At 40.1% G+C, this 27,132-nt stretch overlaps 1 long non-coding RNA gene across 2 annotated transcripts; it reads left to right on the top strand.

Moving 5' to 3' along the window:
* The first annotated feature begins 9,877 nt into the window (after window positions 1-9,877).
* Window positions 9,878-16,121, top strand: LOC131278565 (uncharacterized). 2 transcript variants are annotated; one of them, XR_009185934.2, is made up of 4 exons: window positions 9,878-10,319; window positions 10,527-10,689; window positions 14,689-15,470; window positions 15,786-16,121. It is a non-coding gene; the product is annotated as an uncharacterized lncRNA (long non-coding RNA). The 2 variants fall into 2 exon arrangements; XR_009185933.2 differs by lacking the exon at window positions 15,786-16,121 and having other exon boundaries at window positions 14,689-15,774.
* Window positions 16,122-27,132: the final 11,011 nt, after the last annotated feature.

Here is a 27,132-nt window from a genome sequence, read left to right on the forward strand (position 1 = left end):
ATAGGAATTGCGCACGTGTGTATATATATGTGTGTGTACATATGTGTATATATGTGTGTACATATATATATAATATAAAGTGTGTGTGTGTTCAACCTTTCCCAGTTAATTTTAATAGACAGAAAACACACGTAGTCCATTCCCCTTTCCTCTTACCCTTTGAATTTTGATGTTCTGATTAGCCTTAAGTAGAAGGAACACAGGCTTTGGCGTCTGCTTTTCTACTACAGCCTTCCTCCCACAGGAGTGCTGGGCTCCTGCTGACAATGGGCAAGTCACTCCGCATCTCCTCACTTGTAAAATGGGAAAACCTCAGGACTGATGGGAAGAGCGCACAAGGAAACAAATGTCAAGGGTTCAGCCATGAACAGTTTTCAAAGGGGTGATTTTATTATCATCAGTATTGTTGCTGAGTCCGAATTTCACCTGGAGCTGGGACCCTGCTGCATTCCGGGAGCTGGCCACAGACGTTTCTGTGTCAGTTCTCAATTGGGAAAACATTCTTCTCCCCTGCAAAGGCCCAGCTCAGCAGCCGCTTTCCACTGCATGTGGAGATTTTGAAGGAAAGGCCTGGAGTTTGTTTTTCATCTTAGCTATTTCCAGCCAGCTCGGTTTGATTGGGAACAGGCTATCCTCTTGCCACCTGTCTGGGGAATGCTCTAGCCAGAGAAGAGGGCCTGCTTCTTGCTCCCACATTCCCTAGCCCGTCAGCTGTTTCCCATTTTCTTCACCTGCAGGGCATTAGGCCAGATTCACCAAGGCTTGGCTCAAACCAAGGTGCAAGAGAATAAAAGCATCTGGCCTGGGGGCCATCAGTTGTCTTGGCATCAGGGTTGTGTTTCGCTCCCTGTGCCTTGGGTTTGGTTTCCAGCTCGCCTTGCCCTTGCTTTCCCTTGCTGGTCACTAGTTCTTTTTTGTTTTTAAGATTAAAAAAATTTTTTAAATTTCTCTCCCCTTCCCCACCTGCCACCCCCATTTGTCTGCTCTCTGTATCCACTAGCTGTGCATTCTTCTGTGTCCGCTTGTATTCTTGTCAGTGGCACCGAGAATCTGTGTCTCTTTTTGTTGCATCATCTTGCTGTGTCAGCTCTCCAGTGTGCGGTGCCACTCCTGGGCAGCCTGTACTTTTTTTGTGCAGGATGGCTCTCCTTACAGTGTGCACTCCTTGCATATGGGGCTCCCCTATAGGGGGAACACCCCTGCGTGGCATGGCACTCCTTGCGCGCATCAGCACTGCGCATGGGCCAGCTCACCACATGGGTCAGGAGGCCCAGGGTTTAAACCCTGGACCCCCCATGTGGTAGGTGAATGCTCTATCAGTTGAGCCAAATCCAATTCTTGGCCACTAGTTCTTGACCCTTTGTTTCTCCTGCCCTGCTGCTTCAATTTCTGATAATCTCAGTTGGGGCTCTGAATTTCTTGCCTTGATTTGAATTTTGTTATCTGCCATCTTGAATGTTACTTGCTTATTCAGTCTCTGAACCAATTGCTGCCCTGGTCTTTTTCCCCTTCTCCCATTCTCTTATCCAAGCCATTGTAAGTGGTAAAGAATTTCTTTCTCCATTCACAGGGTAAACCAGTGGGAAGGTGGTGAGTAGTGTGTAGCAAGACCACAGGCTCTGCAATCGCCAGCCTGAATTTGTGTCCTAACTCATCAGCTTATTTGCTCTGGGGGCAGGAGCTCTGTAATCTAGCCTCACTGAGCCCCAGTCCTCTCTCGTGAAATATCAGAGAAGTCCAAGCACCTTGTGGTGCTCGTAGACGCCCTTGGCATATGGAGAGGGGAACAGCACATGGCCATGCCTGATCATCAAAGGATGAGATCAGTAACTTGTAAAATGTTGCAACAGGTCTTGATCTGTGGACCCAGAGCCAAAAGACAACTGGGATGTTCAGCCCAAGTTAAATTAAGATTGGTGTAAGAGCCATTTGTCGTTTGAATGGGAAATGCCACCGTTTCCTAAGGGCCCCATTTGGAGGAGGATCGGCTTTCATTTCTAGAAAGCTAAAGTGTTTCAGTGTCTAGAAAGATTTCAATTATGACTTAGGAATTTGGGCGGAGTAGCATGGAGATGACAGTGTGGTTGATAGGCCAAATGCGGAACTGCTTTTCTTTTTTAAAATTTTTGGGGAGCTGCTTTTCAAGGAGCTGCTGTCAAGGAGCCGCAGAGCATGACGGAGGAGGGAAGCTGATGCAAAAACCTCAGGAAGTGAACAGACAATGCTTAGCATTTTCTTTTCTCTTTAGTTCTCTCTTTAAAATTGCATCCTGTTTCCTGTAATGTTGTTATAGATTGTAAGTGGCCAATCAATCTCCACTGAGCATTTAATTTAATCAGATTACTTACGTAAGAGAAGTTGAATTGTGGGCCACCAAATTGTCCATTACTTTAGAAGGCATTTGGAAAGAAGATCAAGATGCCCAGCTTCTGTAACAAGAATCTCCTGTCACCTCACAGCAGTTCTCCCAAATTCTGACCGAGCTTCGTTAGTGTTTCAGGAGTCTAGGTCACGCTGAGCTAATCCAACCCTCTTTGTGAACAGGAGATGGTGTGGCCCTTCTTTATACACTGTATGGATGATTGGGGACCCTCTATTTTTCCCCTGCCTGTGCATTCCTAGAAAGCAGATTTACACTCTATAATACATCTGATTAGATAGAGCCCCACTCAGTTAAGCATTTGGTATTGAGTTATTACCCAAGCCTGACAATTAGAAATAAGCATTGATTCTGTCCCTGAGCGAGGCACCAGAAGAGTGGCGTTTTCTGTTCAGCAAATAGCAGGCCTTTTTTTCCTAGCCCTTTGTGCCTTGGGTGGCCCTCACCCATCACTAAATGCCATGATCTGCTTCTAGAGAGCCTGCCTAGCACCCAGTCCTAAGGCAGGAAAGGTAACTTCTCTAACCTGCTTCTGGTGGACGATCTCTTTCAAAATTAGCACTGATGAAGGTCTCTAAAAGCTATGGAGGCAACTTTATGACAGAGATGGATGTAGCCAATACCCAGTTAAGTATATCCATTAATCACTATTTTTGGATTATTTTACAAGCAAAATTTTCCCTTTTCTTTTTCAGTGATAGTTTGCTTTTGAACAAAGCTATTCCATGAACTATTTAGGTGAAAGCGGATGCTAGTAACCCTTTCCCTCCCACGGATCTAGCGTAGAGAGCTAAAGGCATTTAGCGTATCTTAGACACAGGCTAGGAAAACTGCTGTCTCTGCAGTCATTGTATGATTCCTGGTATCTCACCAGAGTCATTAAGAGGCATTTAATAGGCAGCCACCTGCATATGGGGCTTTGTACAACACGGCCACATAGGAAGCAGGGAAGTATTTGCTCTCTGGGAATGTGTGCTTTGTTTTCCCACATTTGAAAATCTAGCAGAAGGTGAGGCTTATACTCCACCCGGGAGGTAGAGTTGCCAGATAGTGATATGCAAGACTATTCTGTTTCTATTTTTCCCCATTTGTGTTCTTGTCAAGCTATGTTGTTGAGCCAAACAAGGGAGTAAAACTGTGTGTACGCGTGCGTGCATGTGCATGTGCATGTGGTATCCCCAAGAACTATTGTGTTCACTAGTCATAATGTACTTACTACTCAGCTCTGGAAATGTGTAAAATCTTTGTCTCCCATTCTCCTAACTAAGCTTCTGTGACCTTAGGTAACACGTTGTATAACTGGAAAACCAGTGAAGAAGCATCTGAATGTGGGAGGTGGCTTCTGTTACAATGGGTCAGAATTGTCTTCGAACTCTCTCATCCTCTCCTTTTTCTAAAGACACATTCTCTTGCCATTCCCACCTTTAAATGTTGGGCTTTGGTTGCTATGGGTTTGGCTCTTGATCTAACAGGAAACAAGTAGAAAGTTCTTTGATGACTCAGAACCTTGTATCCATACAGCGATCAGCACGGTGCCCTCTCGGTGTTAGTGCCTCAGAATGATTTCAGATCCACCAGCCTATTGTCTAGGTGTATTGCCATTCCTTATGCTGGAGAAGTTCTGGTATTTCTGGCCACATATCTGGTTGGTTCATTCTCCAACTCTTTTGCTTGCCCTCTGGCTCAGCACTTCTCAGATGCAGGCCTGTCTGGTGAAAGTCTTTTGCTTGCTTTGCTGCCCCTTGGCCTCATTCTCTGTAATTACTGTCTGTTATCTAATTGTCATATTGTCATCCATCCCCTTACACAGATCATCTAGTGCCTGGATCCCATACTTCTCTACTCCCAGGCATGATAAAGGTAGAGCATAGCTCCTACAGGTGGGTTATTTGTTGACAAAATCTTAGAACCAAGCATCCAAAGTTTGCAGTTACATGCAGATTATTAACTAGATATATCCTGATTCTTTGTGATTTTTTTTTAGAAGACAAATATCCTTGGGCATTTTATAGGGTTTTCTTGGCAAGATTTAGCTTAAGTATAGGTTAAGAAGGTGATGCCATGAGGTATGGTATGAAAGCCAATGATAACTTACCCTATGCAAGAAACAAAAACTGTATAGCTCAGTATATCATGTTGTTCAAATTCACCACATCATATATTTCTTTGCTCTAAGACAGAAGTTTCTAAGTTTTTTATTTCATGGACCTCTTTGCTAGTCATGTGAAAACCATAGACCCCTTACTAAGTCAACACTATAATGTGAATTATTTAATGAATATATCATACCTACACCAACACGTCCCCAAAAGAATGTTTTTTGAATTTCAGTTCAAGCTCATGGACCCCTTGTTAAGAACCCCTGCTCTAACGATCAAAGTTCTCTGTTAAAATGCAAATATATTTCTCTAAGATATATTTTTAATACTTACACTTTTAAGCCTATAGCGTGGAGGAAAGTATACCAGATCAGGTATCAGCAAATTTGATTTCAGCCCTTCCTAGCTAAGTGACTTTCATATGGAGGCACAGATGATTAGACAGTATATGATGTTCCCCCAAAAGCTCCTCAAACATTTCCAGTGACAGAGTGAGTGAGCAACTTGATTCATTTCTATGTCGTTCCCTTCTAGAGTCCAAGTCTTCTTTTTGGAGTCTTCCCACAACTGAGAAAGGGTTCCATGTGATGGCCACCTCTTCTCTTTGCCAAGTGAGAGACCCTCATTTCCTTTGACCTTTTCCCGTGCTTTGCTGTCTACTTCGCAGGTGCATCTGTTTCTCTCTATTAAGTGGAAACAACCACAATGTTCCCAGGGCTCACCCCCTGGGGTGTGCCCGAAGAAGTGCAGAGCAGGAATATTGCTTCTCTTGATAGGTAAGGCAGCTCAAGCTTGCACCAACTTTTAGGAACCTATGTCTTATTTTCATGGCATTGCAGCTTAAAGTCAACTAAAGCCTCAGTCTTTTCCTAATGAATTGTTGTCTCTCTTCTCCCTTCCTGTATGGCAGCAGATTTTTATCCCAGGGGTAGAATTTTCAGTGTATCCTGATTACCTTTATCCTATTTGACATTAGATAAGTGAGGCATTTTTCAGAATTGATTTTCTCAATTCCAAAATGATAATGGTGCTACTCTTCTGTCTACCACCTGTTCCTGCTGTGAGAGTAAAAAGATGATACGTGTATGTAGCATGTACTGGGAAGCACTGCTTGGCTCTTCAGTATTGCCAGCTCCAAGCCATCAGTAATGGCTTCCTGAGGGTCATATTGAGATGATTTCTGAGAATCTGTTTGGACCTAGCTGGAAAGAGACCTGGGATTGGTTTGTGAGGTCTGCCGTGAATGTGTCTGTGTGTGAGTGAGCATGCACATGACATCAATGTTGACAAAGATTTGTCACACTTACACTATACCCATGCAGGAAATGTTATTATTACTAATACATTAACATTTGAAAACATATTAGTCATCCAACTTGATTCCATGGAAGGGTTCTTCCAGCTGAAGAACCATAGCTGCGCTCCTGGCTGCAAAGGACTCTATGTAAAGGGATGTGTGGGTTGGAGATAAGGGCGAAGGCTCTCACTGAAGGAAGGAAAGGAAGGCTACTTGGTCATTTACCATCAAACTTGACTCTAGGAACAGTCCTAGGTGAGAAAGAGACCATCGTAAATTTATAGGCTGCCCTTAAAGGACATTCAGCTAAGGGTTGGGAACTCCTTACCAGAGACCCAAAGGTAACATAAATGAAGAAGTGGGCCAAGTGTAAGTAGCTGTGTGGAGGGCTGGGGAGTGGGATGAACTGAGGCGTGCATGCCTTATCTCAAGAGAGTAGGTACTGTCTAGCTTGAGGCCATTATTACCATAAGTGAGTATGGGCTCTCTGTTGCAAAAAATCTCAACTTTTACAGGGGAACTGGCAGTCTGGCCATTTATGTAACATATTCTGTTTAAAGAAAAAATCCTTAAGACTATGGATTCAACAAAACACATCTGTGGGCCAGATTCAGCCTCCAGCTGCCAATTTGGGACTTCTCTTCTAGATTCCACTGGAGAAGGGAAAATTAACTCATTAAGAAATGTTTACACATGTGCAATGGAATTTCACTCTTTCAGGCCAACAGACAGTTATTGTCCACCAAAAACTGCAGTTTTATACTGTGTAGTGTAGCAGGCATGGATATGGCCTACTGGAAGCTTGGATTGCAATAAAGAGTGATAATTCCAGGACACAAATGTTTGTAATTAAGAATGAAATAGTTAAGTGCCACAAGAGAGAGGCAATACAAATGCTATGAAGATTTTTTTGGGGTAGGTGTTTTAGTGAGGAGTTGGTAGAATGCAGGGATAGCATTGGAGATGGGCTTTATAGAATGGAAAGGATTTCCAGAGGAGAAACATGATGGTTAGAAGCTGGGTGAGTAAGTGTGGGCTTAATTTGTTAAAGAGTGAGCAATCTTATTTGTTTGAGACTTAGAGAGCAGATAGAGAAATGGTGAGCTGGAAAAGTAGGATATCAAATGCCATGTAACAGAGGGTTCTAAAGGCACATTTGAGAAGTTTGTACTTAATTCAGTAGAATATGGAAGGCACTAAAGTATTTTAAGCATGGAAGAAACATGATTGTAATTGTACCTTACTGAAGTGTATAGCACTGTTCAACAGGCAGGATGTAGAAAGACTGATTAGAAGTCTCTTTGAGTCCTGATAAAGTGTAAGAAAAGCCTAAACTAGAATGGTGGATGTGGTTGGTAATGAAAGACTGAAGACAATGTGAGGAATGTAGGGGAGATAAGATGGATGTGTGTCTTCTCAACAGATTGAATACAGGGAACAAAAGCAAATGGAAAAATATACCCATGTTTTGAAATGAGGGAAAGGGGGGAAATCAGGAGAATTAGAGGGATTGGGAGAAGGGAAGTTGGAGACTGGAAGGGGAGGCCAGTCAGGAGCTTAGTTAGGATTATCTTGACTTTAAGATACTTTCCGCTGATGAAGTTACAGAAGCCAAGTATACAATTAATGGGATGGTTCTGGGATGAGATGCAGAGGTCACTGCCAGAGAGAGAGACAGAGAGACAGAAAGAGAGAATTGGGAGGCAGCTATAGGAACTAGGGTTTGGCTATGGAATGATTCAGGTGGGAGGCTGAGGTCCTTGGCAGTGGTGGGAGGAGGAGAATGAGAGAGGGGAGGAGCAGAGCAGTCTAAAGCTGGCCCTTGGAGGATGCTCAGGCTCAGGGGTGAGAGCAGGAGGAAAGGGTCCGGGGAATGAGTCAGGGATGTAAGAGGGAAGCCAGCGGGGACTGGGATGCAGAAGTCAATGAAGCAGCCATTTGCGGGTGAGACAGTGGATGGCTGTGCCCAGGACTGCTAGGAGGTGAGGAAAGTGAGTTCTACAGTTTGGCTTTTAATCATCATGCTACTAAATTGTTCTCAACAAGGTCTACAAAGACCTCTCTGCTCATAAATCCAATGGCTATATTTCAATCTTCATCTATCAATATCTCTTGGCCCCATCAATTTCTCCTTTCTAGGAACATTCTCTCCCTTTGTATTGGATGATACCATCCTCATCTAGTTTTCCTTCTACTTCTCCAGCTCTCCCCTTTCATTCTTCTTCCTGACTTCCTCTTCCTCTAACCATTGCTAAACATTATTGTTAATTAGTTGTTCCTGTTCTCTTCAGCTCTTAATTTCCTGTTTCCACCCTCCAATGGCTTCAATTGCCATTTATATGTTAATGGCATCCTCTCTCCAGGTGAGAGTTTTCTGTAGATCCATTTAGCCAATTACCAGCTGGACTTCTTCATTTGGATATTTCACAAGCATATCAAATGCAACACCACAAAAACCCAATTCATAATCTGTCCTCCCCCCATTCTTTCCTGACTACTCCCCACCATGACCACTGCCTCCTCTGTTCCAAATCTCAGTGAATGATCATTCTGCTCACCTGGCTACCTGAGCCAGAAACCCAGCATCCTCCTTGACTACTCCACCTCCCTGACCCTCATATTCAACCAATAACTGACTCCTGTAGATGCTTCCTCTTCAATGTGTCAGAAGCCTGATCATTCCTATGTCTATGTGTCCACAGTAACTGCCCTGGTCCAGGCCACCATCTTTTTATGCTTCTTGCAATCCTCATGCCAAGTCTCAACCGGCTTCCATTGATTCTCTATGTGACACCTTCATACAGGTTGATTACTTTACTCTTGTGTCTTCAATGGTTTTTCTTTTCACCCAGAAAATAAAGTCCAAACTCCTTATAATGACTCACAAGATCTGGGGATGATCTTACCACTGTCCATCTCTTTGGTTACTTTACTTATTTTCTTCTCCCTATTCCCTAACTTGCCCTCTAGGTCAGCCAGCTTAAAGTTGTTCCTTTAACAACACACTCTTTCTCACCTCCTCACCTTTGCATGACTAGTTCCTTCTCTCTAGAAAGTACTCCCCAGTAAAACTATCATTTTTTGCTGAATTCTTCTACTTCTTCAGATTTTAGTAAGGATAGTTCATCTTCCAGAATATTTCCCTGAGGCTAGGAGAGTATTCTGCTTTTTTCTATCTTGTGACCACTGAATTACAGTTGCCTGCTATTCTCTCCTGTACTTGTAATTTTTCTGTCTACTGTGTAGTCTACTGTCTGAAGCATCATAGCCTCTCAGTAAATATTTAATGAATTGACTATGAGATGGGTAGAGACTGGAAGGGGAGATTTAATAGAATGGCTTGGCATTTCCCGCCTTGCAAAATCTTAAAAAGGTTTTGGTCTTAAGGAAATGAAGCAGTGAGTGAACTTTGTCTTTGCCATGAACTGGATGGGATGAAATGAGTTTTAGTAATTCAAGATGCAGAATCACAGATTATATTTTAAAGAAATACACTTTCATTGCTTTCAAGTACCAAAGGGAAGAAAGTTAATGAAATTAAAAATAAGGATTTTATAATTTATCAATTAGAATCAAGTAGGTGTACCTGCAGTGCAAAAATAAATGCCTTTACTCAAAGATTTCCTGAATCTTGTCTATTGACTTGATCAGTTGACCAGTAAATACTTCTACAGATTGTGTGAAGATAAACTTTAGTCTAACATTTTATGGCAAATAAATGAATAATCTAGAATACTAAAGCTCAGATGGAGTTTAAACATCATCTAAATTAAGTCCCTCACTTTGTAGTTGAGTAGGGACGTTTTGCTTATTTAACAAAATACTTATAAAGATATGCATATATTTAATCAACAAATATTTCTTGATTACTTATTATCCAAGGTATTGTGTTGAGTGGTTAATCACTTATGCTATCTATGTAATGACCCTTGCGTCAGTTTACCATCTACTTGGGGAGTGTGACAAGTTTACATAAACAGACAACTAACTCTACAAGGCAGGGTAAGTACCAAATGGATGTTAGAGATAAGAGCTTGTGGGGAGGGAGGGAAGGGAGCAGTTACTTTGGGCTGGGCTTCTCAGGAAAAGGCTTTCTGGAGATATTTGGTCATGATTAGGAGTCTAGGGAAGAGATATATATTAATTGAGTGACTCTTGTGGTGATTTGAAACTGTATGTACCCCAGAGAAACATGTTCTTAAATCTAATTCATTCCTGTGAGTGAAAACCAGTTGAAAAACCAGTGTATAACCTTTTGTTGAGGTTACTTTAGTAAAGGTGTGTCCCACCTCAATCAGGGTGGTTATTAATCCTATTACTGGAGCCTTTCATGAAATTCAGATGGAGAAAAAAGCCACAGGAAGCAAGAATCTGAAAAGGAACCTGGAAGAGAAGGAAGAGACCAGGAGAAGCCACCATGTGCCTTGCCTTGTGACAAAGGAGCCGGGGATCATTGGCAGCCAGTCCAAAATGGCACAGTCCATCGGGAGAAAACATCACCTTGATGATGCCTTGATTTGGATATTTTCTCTGCTTCAAAACAGTGAGTGAATAAATTCCTATCATTTAAATTGAACCATTCCATGCTATTTGCTTTGAGCAACCTGGGAATCTTCCTTGGAAGAAAGAAGCTCGGTTTGAAAGGAAGTTACTTCTCTATTACTTGAAAATTATTTTAAGATTTCATTGAATAGGATGTCAGCACTAGAATCAACCCTCCTTCACCTTATCTGTTTTCCCTGAACACCAGGTAAATGATCACATTTTCCCAGGAGGGGCTGGAGTAATGCTGAGATAGAATTCAGGTGTGACATCATGTGACAGGGAAAGGACTTGATGGGCAAGAAGGTTCAGAAAGCACAAAATGAGGTTTCCCAGGATGAATTCTTTGTGGAAAGCTTCACTCTGTCAAGGTATGTAGCAGGCAGTCATTAAGATGCTAAGAGAGTAAATCGTTCTTCAGCTTATAACAGAACAGAAAAACTTTAATTACATTTCTCATTTTCCTTATTAACCCCGGGTCTTTTTTTCTTAAGTTGAGTGTTTGGATCCTCTGACATGCTAGCACTTTCTTTTTGGCTGTTGACCTTTACTCTCTCACTTTCTTCTCATCAGTTAGTTAGAGCTAGAAAAATATTCTCAAGGAAAACAATTTACAGAATGTCCATCAAATCATAGATTCAATTTAGAAGGATATGTGTCCAGACTTTTCTGCTGGTTTTGCTTCCCTGAAAGACTTGCTGCAGGTCTATACAATTTGGGGATTGTATTTCTCCCCAGGCTGCTTCTGACTATGATACAATTAAATGGCATAGGATTGAGAGAGAGAGAGAGAGAATGTTGTGAATGTTTCCAAGATCATAACCTTGATCATAAAAGCTATAATAAATACCAGAGAGTTTATCTGTAGATCTGAAGATAGCGGTAACCCTTTAGGGAAATCAAGATTTTAATTATTGACCTCTTCTTAGACATGCTTAGTGGATTTCTCAAGCTCGGCTATCATATCCCAATTTTGTGCCCTTATATCCACTGTTTCTCCTCTAAGATCTCCACCATCTTGTGAATCATCTCCTGCTGGTAAATGTTGGAGGAATGCTGGAGTTCAAAATGGAACTTGACTTATTTTAATGACTGATAAGCTATATTAATCAGCCAACTTATCCTTTTCCATCTTCTCATTTTTTAAAATTGAACTGAGAATTGTTTGGAATAGCCCCAGCCTGAGAGTGAGGCCAGATCTAAACATATTTACAGAAAAGGGTTGAAGTCTGCCCTGGTAGGTGATTCTTACCTGTCAGCTCTTTGATATTGCTGCGGCTGTCAAAATAATTTGTTTTCCAGGCTCTGACTCATCAAACTCCTCTCTAGAAGTGGTAGTTAATCTTTAATTAGTAGTGATGGGAAAACAAAAATGTGAAAAACATGATAAGTTATTATAAAATGTGGTGCTTATTCATATATATCTAATTGTGTTTTAAATGGCATTTGTGTTTTAGGCTTAGAATGCATCATGTCAAAGAAGAAATAGCCACATCCTGTAGAATTGGTTGTATTTGTCAGCCAAAGGGGTGCTGATGCAAAGTACCAGAATTCTGTTGGCTTTTATAAAGGGTATTTATTTGGAGTTGAAGCTTACAGTTACCAGGCCTTAAAGAGTCCAACTCAAGGTACCATGAGAGGTTCTTTCTCACCCAGAGTCTGTTGCCACGTGTTGACATAAGATGGCAGGCGATGCCTGTAAGGGTTTGACCTTCTTTCTTCCTCTTAAGGCTCCATGGTCCCAACTTCTTCTGATCTCAGCCGTAGGTGGGCATAAGGCTTGTCACTCTTCCTGGGGCTCATTTCTTTGGGGCTCAGCTGCTCTGCTCTCTCTGCAAGGTCAGCTGTAGACTATCAGTCTCATCTCTCTTCCTGGGGCCATGTCTATGAAGCACGCTCTCTTCCTGGGTATGTGCTTCTCCGTGTATTTACTCCTCTTTTCCCCTACTTTGATTGAGCATCTGTTTATATAGCCCAAAGCTGTAGGCTAGCTGTAGGTGGGGACTCAAACTAAGGTGTCCCAATGACATGGTCAAATAAAAGCCCTAATCTTTATTTAATAAAGTAAAAGTAAAACCTCTGTGTCTAATACAATCTAATATACCCAGAGGAACAGACCAGTTTACAAATAATTCATTATTTATTTTTGGAATTCATAAACAATACCAAACTGCCACATTGGTTTACATCGCAAGGTGGTAGTACAGTCTGAGTGGATGGGGAATAATGACATTATGGTTTTGGAGCTGGGGCGAGGTCCCATTTGGGTGAGATTTTAAGGAATGTTGTTGGGAACATTTGCAAGAGACTCACCTGTCTTTGGAACACTCCTTGTGCTGTCAAATTGACCTTTTCTGATTGTTCTTATTCTCTCCCCATTGGGATCATTTGTGAATGTCCTATTAGATTGTGATTGTTGAGAACTCTCTCATTCTTCAAAGCAAGCAAGCTTCTGGCCCAGATTTCCCACCATCTTTTTCTCTAATCTCTTTGACAATCTAATCTAAAAAATCAGATCACTTTTTTGACCTTTTGTATTCTTTGATGATGAGATTCTTTCATTGCATAGTGTCTTCCCTCCCGGGGCCATTCTTGTTGGGCTTAATTAGGCATAAAGAAATTGTCACTTGATCTGCTTTTCCAGAAATGCTGATGGGTTTTGGTGAGTTCTTGATGCCCATTTGACCAGAAACATTTGCTCCTGAAGCCTTCAGGGCTATGGGACTCCATGTCTCTCTCCAAAGACAATGCGCCCATCTGGGGTTTGACCCTGCAACCCTGACATCATTAACATTGTTTATGAAACGACTCAGCTAACAGAGTCACAGCGTTGGTGATGTCGTTATGCTAGTTCAACTGCCCCAGAGAGGAAATAATTTCCGCTCAATTGCTTGTGATTCTCTGTCCAGCAAAAAGGATTATGGTGCCTATCGGGGTCATTGCCCTGCCTAGTAGGTCATCTGTGACATTATAACTTTTTAGCTGGTTTCACACCTGGTCTACAGGCACTGGATGAATAAGATCAGGAAGTTTTCTGAACAGTATAACTTCATCTGCATTTGGATTGGTTAATACATTCATTATTAGGACTGAATTCCTTTTACTTTTTATGGATCAAGAATATGCCTTTTAATTGTATTAACTCTTAAATGTTTTATTTGGGTCTTACATCAAAGATGAGAATGTGCATATCTTGTTATATTTGGTGCAATTTAATTTCTTTGTATAACAGCCTTCCTTAACCAGACCATTCATAGAATTTTGTTTAAAAATTTTATTTTTAGTGCTGTTAGAAATGTGAAACAGTGGCATGTGCTTGTTTGAGAGGGTGAGCTGCATGTCTCCCTCTTATCCCGGGGAGGGCTTTCTACCCAAGGCCCAAATGAACCTCTTCAGAATGGACACCCATGATGTAAGAGCAGAAACAGTCTCTGTTTCAATGTCATGGTAGAAGAGCACAGAGTGATCCTTAAGAGCCTGATGCAGGTACTTCAGCACAATTAAAATGCTTGAGCTCTGGCACCTATAAAATATGGCTTTAGGAGAGGACAGTTTCCTACAGGGCCTCCCTCACTTTTCAAGGACAACGAGTGGCATCCACTTGGCTCCAGCTGGAAGCCACTTCTGCAAGAAACTTTGGGTCTTCCGACCTGGGTTCCTTGCTTCCCCTCATCTTTGGAAGGGTCCGTGTGCTCAGTGATAAATTGTCCCCTAACTTCTTAAACATAATCCAGACACTTCACCAAGCCGGGTTGATTTTTTTCGGCTGGCCACATTCTCTTTATCTCACCCACTGATCAGAGTGGAAGCAATGTTCCCGTTTATCATATACTGTTCTGGACTGTCATTTAGAAATACTCATACACAGCTCGCCCAGTGAATATTGATAAGATACCTCTGGAACAGAGATAAAATGTGGTAAAGGAAGCATATCTTTCAAATGTGATAAAGAGCTTTAGAATAGGTGATAAAATGTGATAACAGCACAGTGCCAGGCTATTATTGAGAAGAATGGACTGTGATGTACCTGACCCCAGGGTTGGGGCAGGGAGGGTGGATATTTATTGTTTGGATCTGCTCTTTCAAAGGTTTTGGGTTTTTAGTCAGAGTTTCTGAGGAAAAAGCTCTTTGAAGGTCATGTTTGAATTAGAAGCTGTATTTATTATCTGTTTTTCCATGTTATCTATATTACAATTGCATATCGAATGTGGAAGCCCAGCATCTCCTGAAGGTAGTAATTTTCTAATTCCACTTTCATCCTACCCTCTGGTGTAGTATTTGTCAGCTCATGTTTGCATGTGCTGCTGCTGATAAGGTAGAACCCGCTACCTGACTAACATTATTATGGTTCTCCTTCTTCTCTCGGCTAGTTTGAAATGATTATCGCCTCTGGACTCCAGTCATCTGCGAAGAGATAGCCCTGGCTTTGGTCTGTATTCAGCCCCCGCCTCACTTTGAAGTCATGGGGGCTGCAGCAATTACCAACCCTGGGACATCCCAGTCACTGTGTGAGCGGGAAAGAGAAAGGGTCTCAGGGAGAGCGGCGAGCGTGGGGTTAAAATAAAGAGGGTATGCACTGTTTTCACAACCTCAAGCTGCAGCTTGCTCACTTTTCAGATTTCAGAGCAGACGATTAATCTCTCTCATTTGAAAGCGATGCTAATGGAGCCCTTCTACCCGGGACTTCTGCTCTCCGAGGTAGAGGAGGAGGAGGCAGGAGGCCCAGAGAAGCAGCCCGGATCCGACCTCACTATGAAAACATTTTCCATATACTTAATATCTAACTTTTGGAATTTTGGACACAAGCAATAATATTGCTGAACGTAGAGAATTTTTATTGAAAGCCCACTGTTTGCCAAGCATCAGTTTACATTTATTCTTCAAAACAACCAATGAAGTAGATCCTGTTAAAAATCATCCTTTGACAGATGCTGAAACAGAGGCTTGCTTAAAAAAGACTAAGGAACTTGCCAGGGTCCCATGAATATATTAGAGGCGGGATTTGGCTGCATGCATTTGTTATGTGTTTCTCTGTGCTCTTCCTCTTACGGAACGTCCTGTGTCTAGAAGAGGCCATTTCACTTCTAAACACAGCCTTCCATAGGCATTGGAGGAAACTGAAGGACGAGTCAAAGACTTTTGAGAATCTGGGGTAAATTCATAATGAGGTCAAGCAAGTCTTCTAACCTGTATTCTATCCTTATGTCCCCTCTTCCTTGACATTGTGGTGAAGTGGTTGTCAGTTCCCTTTCGAGCTGTGGGATATTAATTCCTCATTAAAAAATCAAAACATGGTGTGAACTAAAAATTGCTTTTGAAACATGCTTGCTTTGTTACTAATATGCCCCTTTGCCCTCCTCCATTTTTCTTACTGACCACTGGCTAGATTTAATAATTAATATAGAACAGTTTCTGAGCGCTTACTGTGTGCCAGAGCACATTATCTAATTTAATTCCCATTTTACAGATGAGAAAACTGAGGCCATGAGAGGTTAAGTGACTTGCCCTAACCTGGATGTGAGAAGTCTGACTTGTAGATCTAAAACGGAGCCTGACATAAAGCCTCTGCTCTCTGATGCTGGGCTGTGGAAGCAAACAGAGACCATTCCTCTACTTTGTCAGGGTGATTTGTGGATATGCAATATATGGTCATAATGCTCAAAATCAGCATATGCCTTTTCTTCTGAGAACTGTTTTCTCTAATATATTTTCCTTTCCCTTACAATTGTATATACCCAGAAGAATAGTAAAATTTTCAAAATCTGAAAGATTTTGAGATTAAAAAAATTCCTGTTTCTTTGAATTAAGCTGTAACTAAAATACTTCTAGAATTTCTAGTTTGTAGAAGAAAACAGAGCCACGGTTCTAGTAATGAAGGTATGTCTTGGCATTCGTGGGGGGGGATAAGCCAACTCTACACAAAGACTGAAGTTGTGTGGCGCTACCATTTGGCACAACCAATGAGTTCTGTAGTTTCCAGATCTGTCCATGTTCAGATGTGCTTGGCATAACTTTTAGCTACCTCAGGAGGTTTCCAGAGTATGCTTAGGTGGACAGGAGGGATATTAGTTCCTGCCTTCCCATTCTTTCTTAGAAGCATCATAGCAGGGGTAAAAAATGAAGCAAAGCAAGAAAGGATTGTATTCCTTCCAAAATACACAAATATTACCATCTTTGGTCCCAACATACCAACCCTATCTTGCTCAATGATCCAAGAGAGCTCATGGAATATAGAAAGCCCACTGAGAGAAAAATATCTTCAAAGAAAACCCAGTTCTCAGGAGAATGTTAAAGGGTGAAGAGTGAGGCAGAAAAAAATCCTTGAATTTTTATTTTCCTTTTGGATTCTATTTCTCTTCCCTAAAGGTTAAATGGAATGCTATCTTCTTTTGTGTTTCTTCTCATGTATTGTAGTTATTTATTTTTCATTTGCTTTTGATTTGCAGGGTTTCCAAATATTAGAGATTTTAGAAATGCAAAGAATTTGTCATTAATGGTTATCATTTGTTTTTTTTAATTTTCAAAGATATCCATATCATTACGATTTACATGTTTTCTTCTATTCACTCATTTCTACATTAATGACAATTTAATTTCATAATTTGAATTTTCTCTGATCCTCACTACTGAATGGGTTACTTTAATATAAAATGGAATTAATTATTTCTTCTCCACACGAAAACATTCTTTTTTCCCCTTGGAGCTATCACTTTTACTTAAAAAGATAAGATTATTGGAAACTGATTGAAATTCTATAAACCTGCCTGTAATAAGAAATACTGAAATGTAGTGAAGAGTAGAAACTTCTATTTGTGATTGAAATCAAAACACTGATCATGTATTTTCCTATCTTTGAAAATAATTTTTTTAAAAAGGCAAAACAAAAAATAAAAAACTGGCCCCTCTTTGTCTCTTCTCCTCACTGGAAGCTATTTAGTCACTTAGGCTCATAACACTTACAGAGCTGAAAAAAAATAGAAAATACTAACAGAATATAGCTATTAAAAAATTTTACAGAGATCTGCAGAATCTGTTAACCTAAATTAACATAGGTTTTCATGATACTGAAACAGAAACTTTTCTAGATTTTGATTTGAATATTTTTAAATACCTTCACAATTTTCAGCTGTGGAGAAAAGTCATTTCGTTTTTTGTAGTTTCTATAATGATCTGTTACAGACTTAGGAAATGTGTTAGAGTGTATTAATGGTCAAATGAGTCAATTCAAACAGGTTTTGGGTGAAATTCTGCTCAAATTACTGTAAGGCAAGGTGGAATGGAAAACAGGTTCCGTGATTAAATGTTTACATCAAGAGCTAAATCCAACCATTTAAAAGATCGGATTGATGAGTACAGCAAATGACAATCATTTTAAAGAGAAAACTAAAGGCCCCTGCATACTTCAGTGTTGCACTGGGAGAGAGTCCAGATGACTTCTTGATCTTTTAAGATTTTACAATTTAATTTGGCATGTCCTTAATTATAATTATAGTCCTTAATTATGCAAATTTATTTCCTTTGGCCTTCTCGGTTGTCACTACCCATCCTTCATTCCCTCCTATTGTAATTCCCATTATTCCACCTTTTTGCGACATAGTGTTGGTTAAAGGAGGAAAAATTGAGAGACTCCCAGCTAGTCTTAGTTGTTAGGTGATTTTCAGGTCTTTCCTTCCAGCCATCCTTGGCAACCCCTCTCCCTGGTCTGCGTATAATCAGTAGACTTTGTAACATGGGAGAGATTTTGTTCCCAGAAAGAATTTTTTTGACTAGAAATATTATAGAGGTAATTTCTTTTTAACACTCGGCTGATTTTCTGTTCCACTAAGATCAGAAGATGACCTGGAGAATTTTTGAGAGTCTATTTGTAGTCACTATTAATTGTAAAATCGGTAATATTCCTTTACTTAGTAATATATACTAAGTACTCCATTTGAAAGCACTCCATTTTCCTTTGGATAATGGGAAAAGAGAAAACAACCTCCATTTTGACATGTACACCTGGATGAAAGTATTCTAAACCACATCTCATCTCCTCTTTAGCCTAATATTTCCTACCTCTTCCTTACTCTAACCATGAAGCTTTTGCAAATGATTTTTTTCAAGTTCATATCTTTTCACAGAGAAAGTGGTGAATAGAGAAGATGAATAACTGGTAAAAGTGATAGTAAAAATAGGAAAAGTAATGGAATAGTCAGTTATGGTAATAAAAATTATTAATGATTTTAATATTTTCATTAGATGTTTAGTAATTTCATTCAACAACCATTTATAAAGCACTTAGCATTTCTAATGGGGTGCTGAGTGGCAAATACAAAGAAAAAGTGAAATGTGGTCTCTGCCTTTGGAGCTTGTAGAAATAACAGTATAGAAGGTAGAATCTGATCCAAAGGTATCAGACAAAGAGACAGAAATGTAATGGGAGCTGAGAGGAGAGGGAAATTATTTTCAGTAGAGAAAAATTGAATCATTCATTAAAGGAATGAAGTTTGAGCTGAAATTTGACAGATTGTCTGGTGGGCATTTATTGTATTCTTTCCCAGTAACCATTTTCTGGGGGATCTAGCCTTTGCCCACTTGTGTTCCTTGCAGTCTGGGTGGCCTTCCACCTCCTGTTCCAGGGACAGATCATGTAACCCAAGCCTGAGCCACGCAGTGCTCTGCATCCTCTTGACTGTAATTGGTTACAGGGTAACACTTCATTTAGAATGATCCCATCAGAGTGAATACAGGAGTTTTCTGGGAGTTATAGCAAAATCTCTACCTTCCCACTGGGTAGGGGATTGTGAAGATACGAGGCTGAAGCTGTTGCTGCATTTAAAGTTGGAAGGAAAGAAACTGGATCTGAGGACACTGAGCAAGCTCCTGCATCAAACTTCATCCAAAGGCGGAACTATATCTGGACTTTTTAATTATATGAGCCAATAAATTCCCTTTTTCTTTTGAAAGTGTGAGATGAATTTTTTGTCTTCTACAACCGAAAAATCCTCACTAGTCCATTCTGGTAGGATTTGGACAGAAAGTAATGGCGTAAGAACCAATGAATCTAAGCAAACTAAAAGCAAAAGTGCTAACTGTAGAAAATGCAGAGCTTGTTGAAGAAAAGGTGGATAGTGCAATTTAGTGGGATTGTATTGAACATTAAGGAGGAAAAAAGTCTAGAAATTTGGTTTGGATTCAGTCATGGAAGGTTTTGAATGTAGGTAAGAATTTTCATTTGGGAGAAAAGTGGAATAGTCTGAGTGGAGTTAAAATAGCTGACTTCACGGAGAATATTGAATGGATTTAATAAGGCAACACTTGGAGTGGGCAGTGTAGTTAGGCATTTGTAATAAGACATGGAAAGCTAATAAGGTAAATATTGTGACCATTCTGCAGAACCAGGATGGGTTCCCACCCCAAATTTGGTTTAGATATTCAGACTGATGATGCCACACACACATCAGGAGTAGATGAAGTTTATTAGTCACATCATGAGACTTTCTGGGGACATCAGAGTGGCTCCCAAGGAGATCCAAAAATGTCTTGCGAGAGCAGAGGAAGGAGACTGGTTTGGGATTTTTATGGAGGCTAAGGGGTCATACCAGGGAAAGGCTTCTTGTTGTGGTTTGAGCTTCCCACTGGTACCAAAGGAGAAGCACCTGAGCTTTCTTTTCAGCTTTCCCAGATGTGGAGCAGAAGGGGAAGAAGGAGTAAGGCTTAAAAGATGTCAATGATTTATACACATGAAAGATGTTAGAGTGGGAAATTTTGTGTTGTACATATATTACCATAATAAGGATAAGAAAAAGATTGTCAAGCAAAGCAGAGCACCAAAGAAGGAGTGATATAGGCATTTTCTTTTCTTTTTTTTTAAGATTTATTCATTTATTTTCCCCCCTTCCATCCTGTTGTTTTTGCTGTCTGTGTTGTCTTCTCTTCTCATTTTCTCTCCTCTAGGATTCATTGGGATTTGATCCTAGAGACGTCTGATAGAGAGAGAGGTTCCCTGTCAATTGTACCACCTGAGTTCCTGGTTTCTGCTGCACTTCTCCTTGACTCTTCCCTTGTCTCTCTCTTGATGCGTCTTCATCTTGCTGTTTGACTCACCTGCACGGGACGCCGGCTCACCACTTGAGCACTTGCATGGACACTCATGCGGGCACTGGCTCACCATGTGGGCACTCACGTGGGCACTGGCTTGCAGCATGGGCACACTTTCTTTCCTTATTTTTCACCAGGAGGCCCCAGGGATCGAACCCAGGTCTTCCCATATGGTAGGTAGATGCTCTATCACTTGAGCCACATCTGCTTCCCTGCATTTTCAATGAATTACATAGCGGATTCCTCTGTTGTCTTCAAATATCCATCAACAGTTAAGAATGAGCAAGGTTATGGGGTCTATCTAGGGTTAAGAATTCCCAACATGAGTAGTTAGAAAGACAAGTGAGCAAGGGAGTTAATGATTCTGTAAAGGAATTAATTGAAATGATGGGGTTGGAAAAAAGAGGGAGTAAGAGAAGTTAGAAGGGGCAGATGGTCTGGAAGAGAAGGGAGGAAACTAAATACCAGTGTTCATGAGTAAAGAGCAGGTTTGGTGTGACTATAGGAAGGAGGTGGTTGGAAGAACAGTGATAGGAATTTCATAATTCGAGACCTATAGAAGTTGAACTGGCTCAGAGCATTGCTGAGGTTCTAGTCTGTAGAATTAGAAGTAGAGTATGAACGATATTGTTAGGATTGAGAATGTGGAAGAGCTGTGAGAAGTTGCCACTGGCAGTGTTGGCAGGAAGAGAAGGGAGGATTGGGAGGAGGATGTGCAAATGTGTAAGAGGGTCCTGGTACCCCAGCCCATGTGGATGGAGGGAGCCTGCAGAGGATGAAAGCTGAGCAGGATTAGGGGTCAAGCACAAAAGGATCAAAGAAGGGTTAGGGTTAGGGTTAAGTTTAAATCTAAGAGGTGGGTGATTATGGATTATAGAAATGAGGCCAGCTGAGAAGTGTTAATGTTATGGGCTCAGTAGGCTGAATCTGGTTGGTGGAGGAGTATGTACAGTTAGCAAACATCAAAGATCCAAATGGAAGAGAAAGGAGTTCTTGGTTTGGGCTTCCACATTCTAGATGATTGAAGCTGAAGTGTTGGGCTTAGGGATGTGCATGGGAGGGATATCAGAGGCAGACTGGAGGACTTGTTTCCAAGCTTTGTTCCATCAATACTTATTGAGTATCTACTTACTATAGTAGTAAGAATAATGATGATAATAATAATCATGGTAGTAATAATAGTAATTATAATATGACTGCTACCATTTATTACATTGCTTTCCATAACCCAGACTTAATGCTATACATTGCATCGTTTAATCCTTTCAATCCTTGTAGTAAGAACTATTATACTTTTATTAGCCTATTTTATAGGAAAGAGAACTATGATTAGGTAAACTAAGCAATGTGCTTGAGGCTACACCGTCAGAATTGAATAAGTTCTGTAGGACTCCAGGCCCATGCTTTTAATCATCAGAATATTTTGCTTTGTACTTTTATGTAGTAAGGAAACAACGATGAATAAGATAATTTCTGTTTTAAAGAAATTCATAATCTGTTGGATAAGGGTTGGCTTCCTTCACATTAATCACTGATTTCAGAACATTTAGGAATATTTTGAGCAATATTTGCTTTGATATGATTAGCCCTTCTTAATTTTATTCTTAAAGGCATTCTAAAATATCCTTTGGTCTCTGGTGTTTGAAAATCCAATTCACTCTGTAGAATGACTATAAATGCAAATAAGAACATTGATTTCCTCTTATCATCACCTCTCGAGAACAATTCATAAAGTACGGAAGTTCTAACTAGTCAGTCAATAGTCACTATTTAAATCAGAGACTCAGAGTAGTCTATTATTGAAAAGTGTTCAGCTGAAGATGATGTTAAAGGAAAAAAAGGATGTGATCCATCCCATGATCCATATTCAGCTCCAGGAAACAGTCTGGAGGAAAGACTTCTGTTAACCATATTTAGCGTTTTTCCTGTTTTTGGTTCCTGCCCAAAGAGTAGTGGAGAGAATGCAATTTCTGAAAAGCCACTTAACTGTCATTAAGCAATTCAAGGAAAGCAGTCTGGGCAGTGGTATTGACAGGGCTTTCCCCCATTATGACTGTACAAAGCTAAATTGGTGTTCAGTTGTCTGTCTTATTTTGGCCTATCTTTGACGATAGAATAAATAAATATAGATCTGTATGAAATGTCTGCTACATAGGCCAAGACAACCAGACTCATTAATTATTGGAAATGCTATTATCTTACCCATCCCGTAATCCTATTTCTGGACTTAGTTACGTAATTTCATCTGACACAGAAAAGGAAACTTTGACCTGAGTTACTTTAAAAATGGGTCTTTCACTAAATCAGGAAGAAAGACTTTTTTCCCCTTTCTTAATGAATCATAATTGGACGGCTCTGATAAGTGCAAGTGTGAATATAGACATGGAAGAGAAGATAAGAACGTCATTCATTATTTCAAGTAATTCAAATATTTACAGTCCTTTTTTTTGCTCTAAGGTGGAGTCTCAATTGGACCGTTATTCGTTTGTGTTCATACATTCAAAGTGTGTTTAGGGCTGGCAGGGAATTTTGCAATCCAGTTCTCAATCTCGGTTATATTCCAAGATCAGGAAGATGTGATTTGTTCAAGGGCTCATCGTGGCAGACCCATGGCTTGAACTTCACATTTTAGTTTTAGGCCAAAAAACACTCCATTCTATGATATTCTTTCTCCAGGAATGATTCTGAAAAATGGAGAGTTGTTCTGGCAAATGAGTCCATGAAAATTCTATTCTCTGTCCTCACCAGTAAGACATCTGGAGATAAGGTAGCTAAGGAGAACCCCGGGTCTGCCTATAGCCTACACAGTGTGCTCTCTTCCTTAGTTTATTGAAATTCCCTTCAGATAAATGAAGAACAAAATTGTGTCTTGCTCTCTACATTTCGAAAATGCACAGAGAACACATTCTCCGTGTTCATAGTCAGATTGTATGACATTTTTCACATATTTCATATTGTTTATTTGCAAGACAATTTAGTATATACTTATAAGTAATGGTTATATTTATGCTTAAATTTTAGCATTTCACAACTATGTGATTATACCAAATACCATTGATTGTACACTTTCGATGAATTGTATGCTTTATTAAAACATGTGAATAAAACTGATTTGTTTAAATAAAATAAAATTAAATTAAATTTAGTGCTTCACTGTCTATGAGTCAACATCCTCCTTGACAGAGCAGGCAGAAACCCCCGTGGACTGAGATAAAAGATGCTGCAAAGAGGTTTTCTGACCCAGCTCTCCTTCTCTGGCCAGTCATTAGGACCTGGGACTCAAAATCATTTCTTTCTGGAATCTTAAGAATTCCCTATGAACATGCAAATATCCCTAGAAAGAGGTAACACTGGACATTTTGCTGCATTAGCTATAAACACCCTAGTACATTTGGGTCTAGTTTTCTGTACCAGGGGAAATTTCAAGTAAGTATGGGGGCACCAAAGAGAAGTTTTGCCTACTTAACAATCTTGCCTAGAGCTGAACCTGAGAATTACTATGAATAATAAGTGAAAATAGCTTAAATTCCATTAGTAACATGATTCTAGCCAAAAGAGTCTAGACCAGGAGGGGATGCTATTATAAATCATTATTATTTTATGTTCAGAAAATGAATACACCGATGTTTACAGCAAGGGAAAGTGCAAGCCAGCTTTTGCTTTTCCTCCTGAGGAAAGTGATGAACTGGTATGCATTTAGAAAATGCTGAATGTCTTCTGAGTCTAACCACCTCAGTTCCCTCCTAAAATGTCCATATGTGAATTAGGCACATGGCTTTTTTTTTTTTAACTCAGCATTTACTGATCTGGAAAAAAACTGCTAGTGTAAAAATATGCCTTACCTTTGAAAGAAACCTGTTATAAGGAAAGGTGGGAATAAAATGTTATGTTTGTCTGACATACAGGAAGTATCTTCTTGGCCTATCCAGTTCAAGGTGTGTCTTTTCTTTCTTTTTGTCTTAATTGCTTTTTCCTTCAGGTACAATGCAATTTAGTAGGTAGGTGGCCAAATACCACCCCTTCACCCCATCCTGGTGCCCACTTTCTATGACTTCTTTTTCTGAACACTTCCTATCCTCTTAGGACCCAATTTTCAGCTAAATAGTCATGGGAAAAGGGAAACGTTAGGACTCATTTGTAGTACGGGAACAATAAAACTGGGACTTCCCCCACCCCTTTTATTTCCACTTCTTGGTACCTAGTAGGCCCTTAATATTTATGAAATGAATGATTAATCTGATAATCAGTTCCCCAAAATCTAATATACGATGAATTTCCATTGGTTGTTTTTTGTGTGTTTGTGGATCTATTAAAGTCAAGAAGGCAAAAAAGTTAGCAGTACTTTGCTATGCAGTGCATGTTTATGAAACAAGTCAATCTGGACTGAGGAAAGGGTGGGCCCCCATGAGGTCCCAAGAAGAAAAAAAAATATCATTCTAAGAATGACTCTCAGACTTTGAAATCTAATGGAATAAGCCCTGCTGGGGTTTTCGGAACTGCTGGGGTCCCTTGACACATTTCCGTCCCAAATTCTCCTTACGGTAATGCAAATGTTTATCCTATATCTGTGCCTCATTTGTATATTGGAAGCAGATAACTTGACTTGTAAGTTTCACAGGTCTACAGCCTCCGCGGACTTTGCCCCAGGACAAACTGCTTGCCTGTAACTGATACTGATGTGATTTTGTACTTAGTATTGCTACTGAAATGATTTCAGTTTTTTTGGGGGGGATATTATAATGTCTTTTGGGGATTCCGAGGTTGGAGTATGGCAGTTTAAGATTATATTATGAATCCCAAAAAGAGAAAGATTATGTTTGTAAACTAATCTATTTCTCTGGGTGTGATATCCTTTGGTTGCATTAAATTCAGCTGAAGGGGTTTTGATTAGATTACTTGTTAAGATCGCTGTAGGGATTTTTATTGGACTACCTTGGTAAAGAATGATTCTCGTTGAATCCCCACTCCTTGCTGAGTCTGATATAAATGTACTCACATGGCCAGAGAGATGCAGGAAGAGAGAGAACTCTGCCAATTTTGATCCTGCCATGTGAGGAGGCTCAAACAGCTGAAGCCACGGAAAGAGATGATCCATTTGCCTGATAGTTTACCCCTGAACTTGGGAAGAGCGCTGAACAGGCAAGAATGATAGGAAGCCCTAAGAGAGGAACCCTATGGCAGCTTGCGGGTGAAATCTGGAAGAAAGCAGAGCAGCTAGACCTGATAAAGGGAACCTGGAGATGAAGGAGAGACAAGAAGAGAGCAGCCACCATCTTGCTTCACTCCATAGCAATTGACTTTGGTAAGAAAGCATCTCTTATGGTGCCATGGGTAGGACTTTTCACGACTTTAGAACTGTAAGCTTTGCTTTTACCCCAAATAAATCCCCATTATAAAAGCCAACAGATTACTAGTACTTTGCATTGGCAGCCCTTTGGCAAACTGAGCCAGATATAGAAAACTTATTAGAGATCTGTGAAATGGCATAAATAAGCTTTTTTCTATGACCCTTTTTCCAAAGTAAGCAAATATTCAAAATCACAAAATATTTCATTCTCTCTAGGTTTGCATAACCATGGAGGGGGGGGGGAGGAAAATGATGAGCTGATTTGTCCTTTGTGCACATAGTATGTCAACTTTAACTGGTAAAATTAGGACCAAAATCAGGATACAAAGGAACACTTGTGAAGTATATTTTAAATCCTAAGTATTTAGATACCATATCACTTTTTTCTTCTAAATAGCACCAAAATTTTTTCTTTGTATCATTTTGACCCTTCCTAGTTGTGTGCAATAGATGAGTAACGTAGGTTGTTATGTCCCAGTGATCCATATAGCTAAACTCAGGTAAACCTTCTCTGCAGAGTTGAAATTTTAATAGTCTCTACATAGGGAGAAGATGTTCTCTACAGGTGTTTTAGAGGGCAATTTAACAAATAAACCATTGGGTGGGTTGCCTTAAAGTAGCAAGAATTAGGGGAGCTCACCTTGTTTCATCTGCTGTGTTGAAGGCAGGATGGTGACATGTGAATATTAATGCTGAGAATGCTTGTAAATCATCAGTCTGGATAACTTGACTGAGGAAGCATGGCCAACTGGGAGAGATGTCAGCTTTAGATGCTAATAGCTGATAAAATCAATAAATTTTGTATTTGGTACTTGTATCCAGGGGCCAGCTTCTGTTCTTATAAATCACTCTTATAATGCATCAGATACCAGAACATTTCCTACATAAGAGGCTCAAAACTATGGGTAGATATTGGTAATATCCTTGTGTTAACATTTTTCTCTTATGGCAGTATAAGTGGAGCCAAGAACAGATCTGTGTTGGTTAAAAGGGATTACATTCTAAAGTGAAGAACTCATGGTGTGGGATGGGAAGGCAAAAGCTTCTTAGAGAACTATTTATTCAGCTGACTTAAGCTGAGATTGTCTAAAACTACCCACCATACCATAGCCAGTTTGTAGGAAATGGTCATGCTTGTTCCCCCACCAAAGCCCACACTAAAGTAAAGACAAGTGAAACTGATAAAAATTTGTGCATATTATCTAATTCAGCAATTTTCATTTTTTCAGTGTTTCTGATAGTCTTTGGCTTTGTAGTAACTTTCACCTACTGTTCCTAAAGGTGCTTTGTGAAATCTATACGTTTGTATTTTTATGTGTATATATATACATATAAGTGCATACACACACACACTTATATAAACATATGCATACACACAGACACACAT

The sequence above is a fragment of the Dasypus novemcinctus genome, chromosome 5 (genome assembly GCF_030445035.2).
Source record: "Dasypus novemcinctus isolate mDasNov1 chromosome 5, mDasNov1.1.hap2, whole genome shotgun sequence".
In the NCBI taxonomy this organism is placed as follows: Eukaryota; Metazoa; Chordata; class Mammalia; order Cingulata; family Dasypodidae; genus Dasypus; species Dasypus novemcinctus.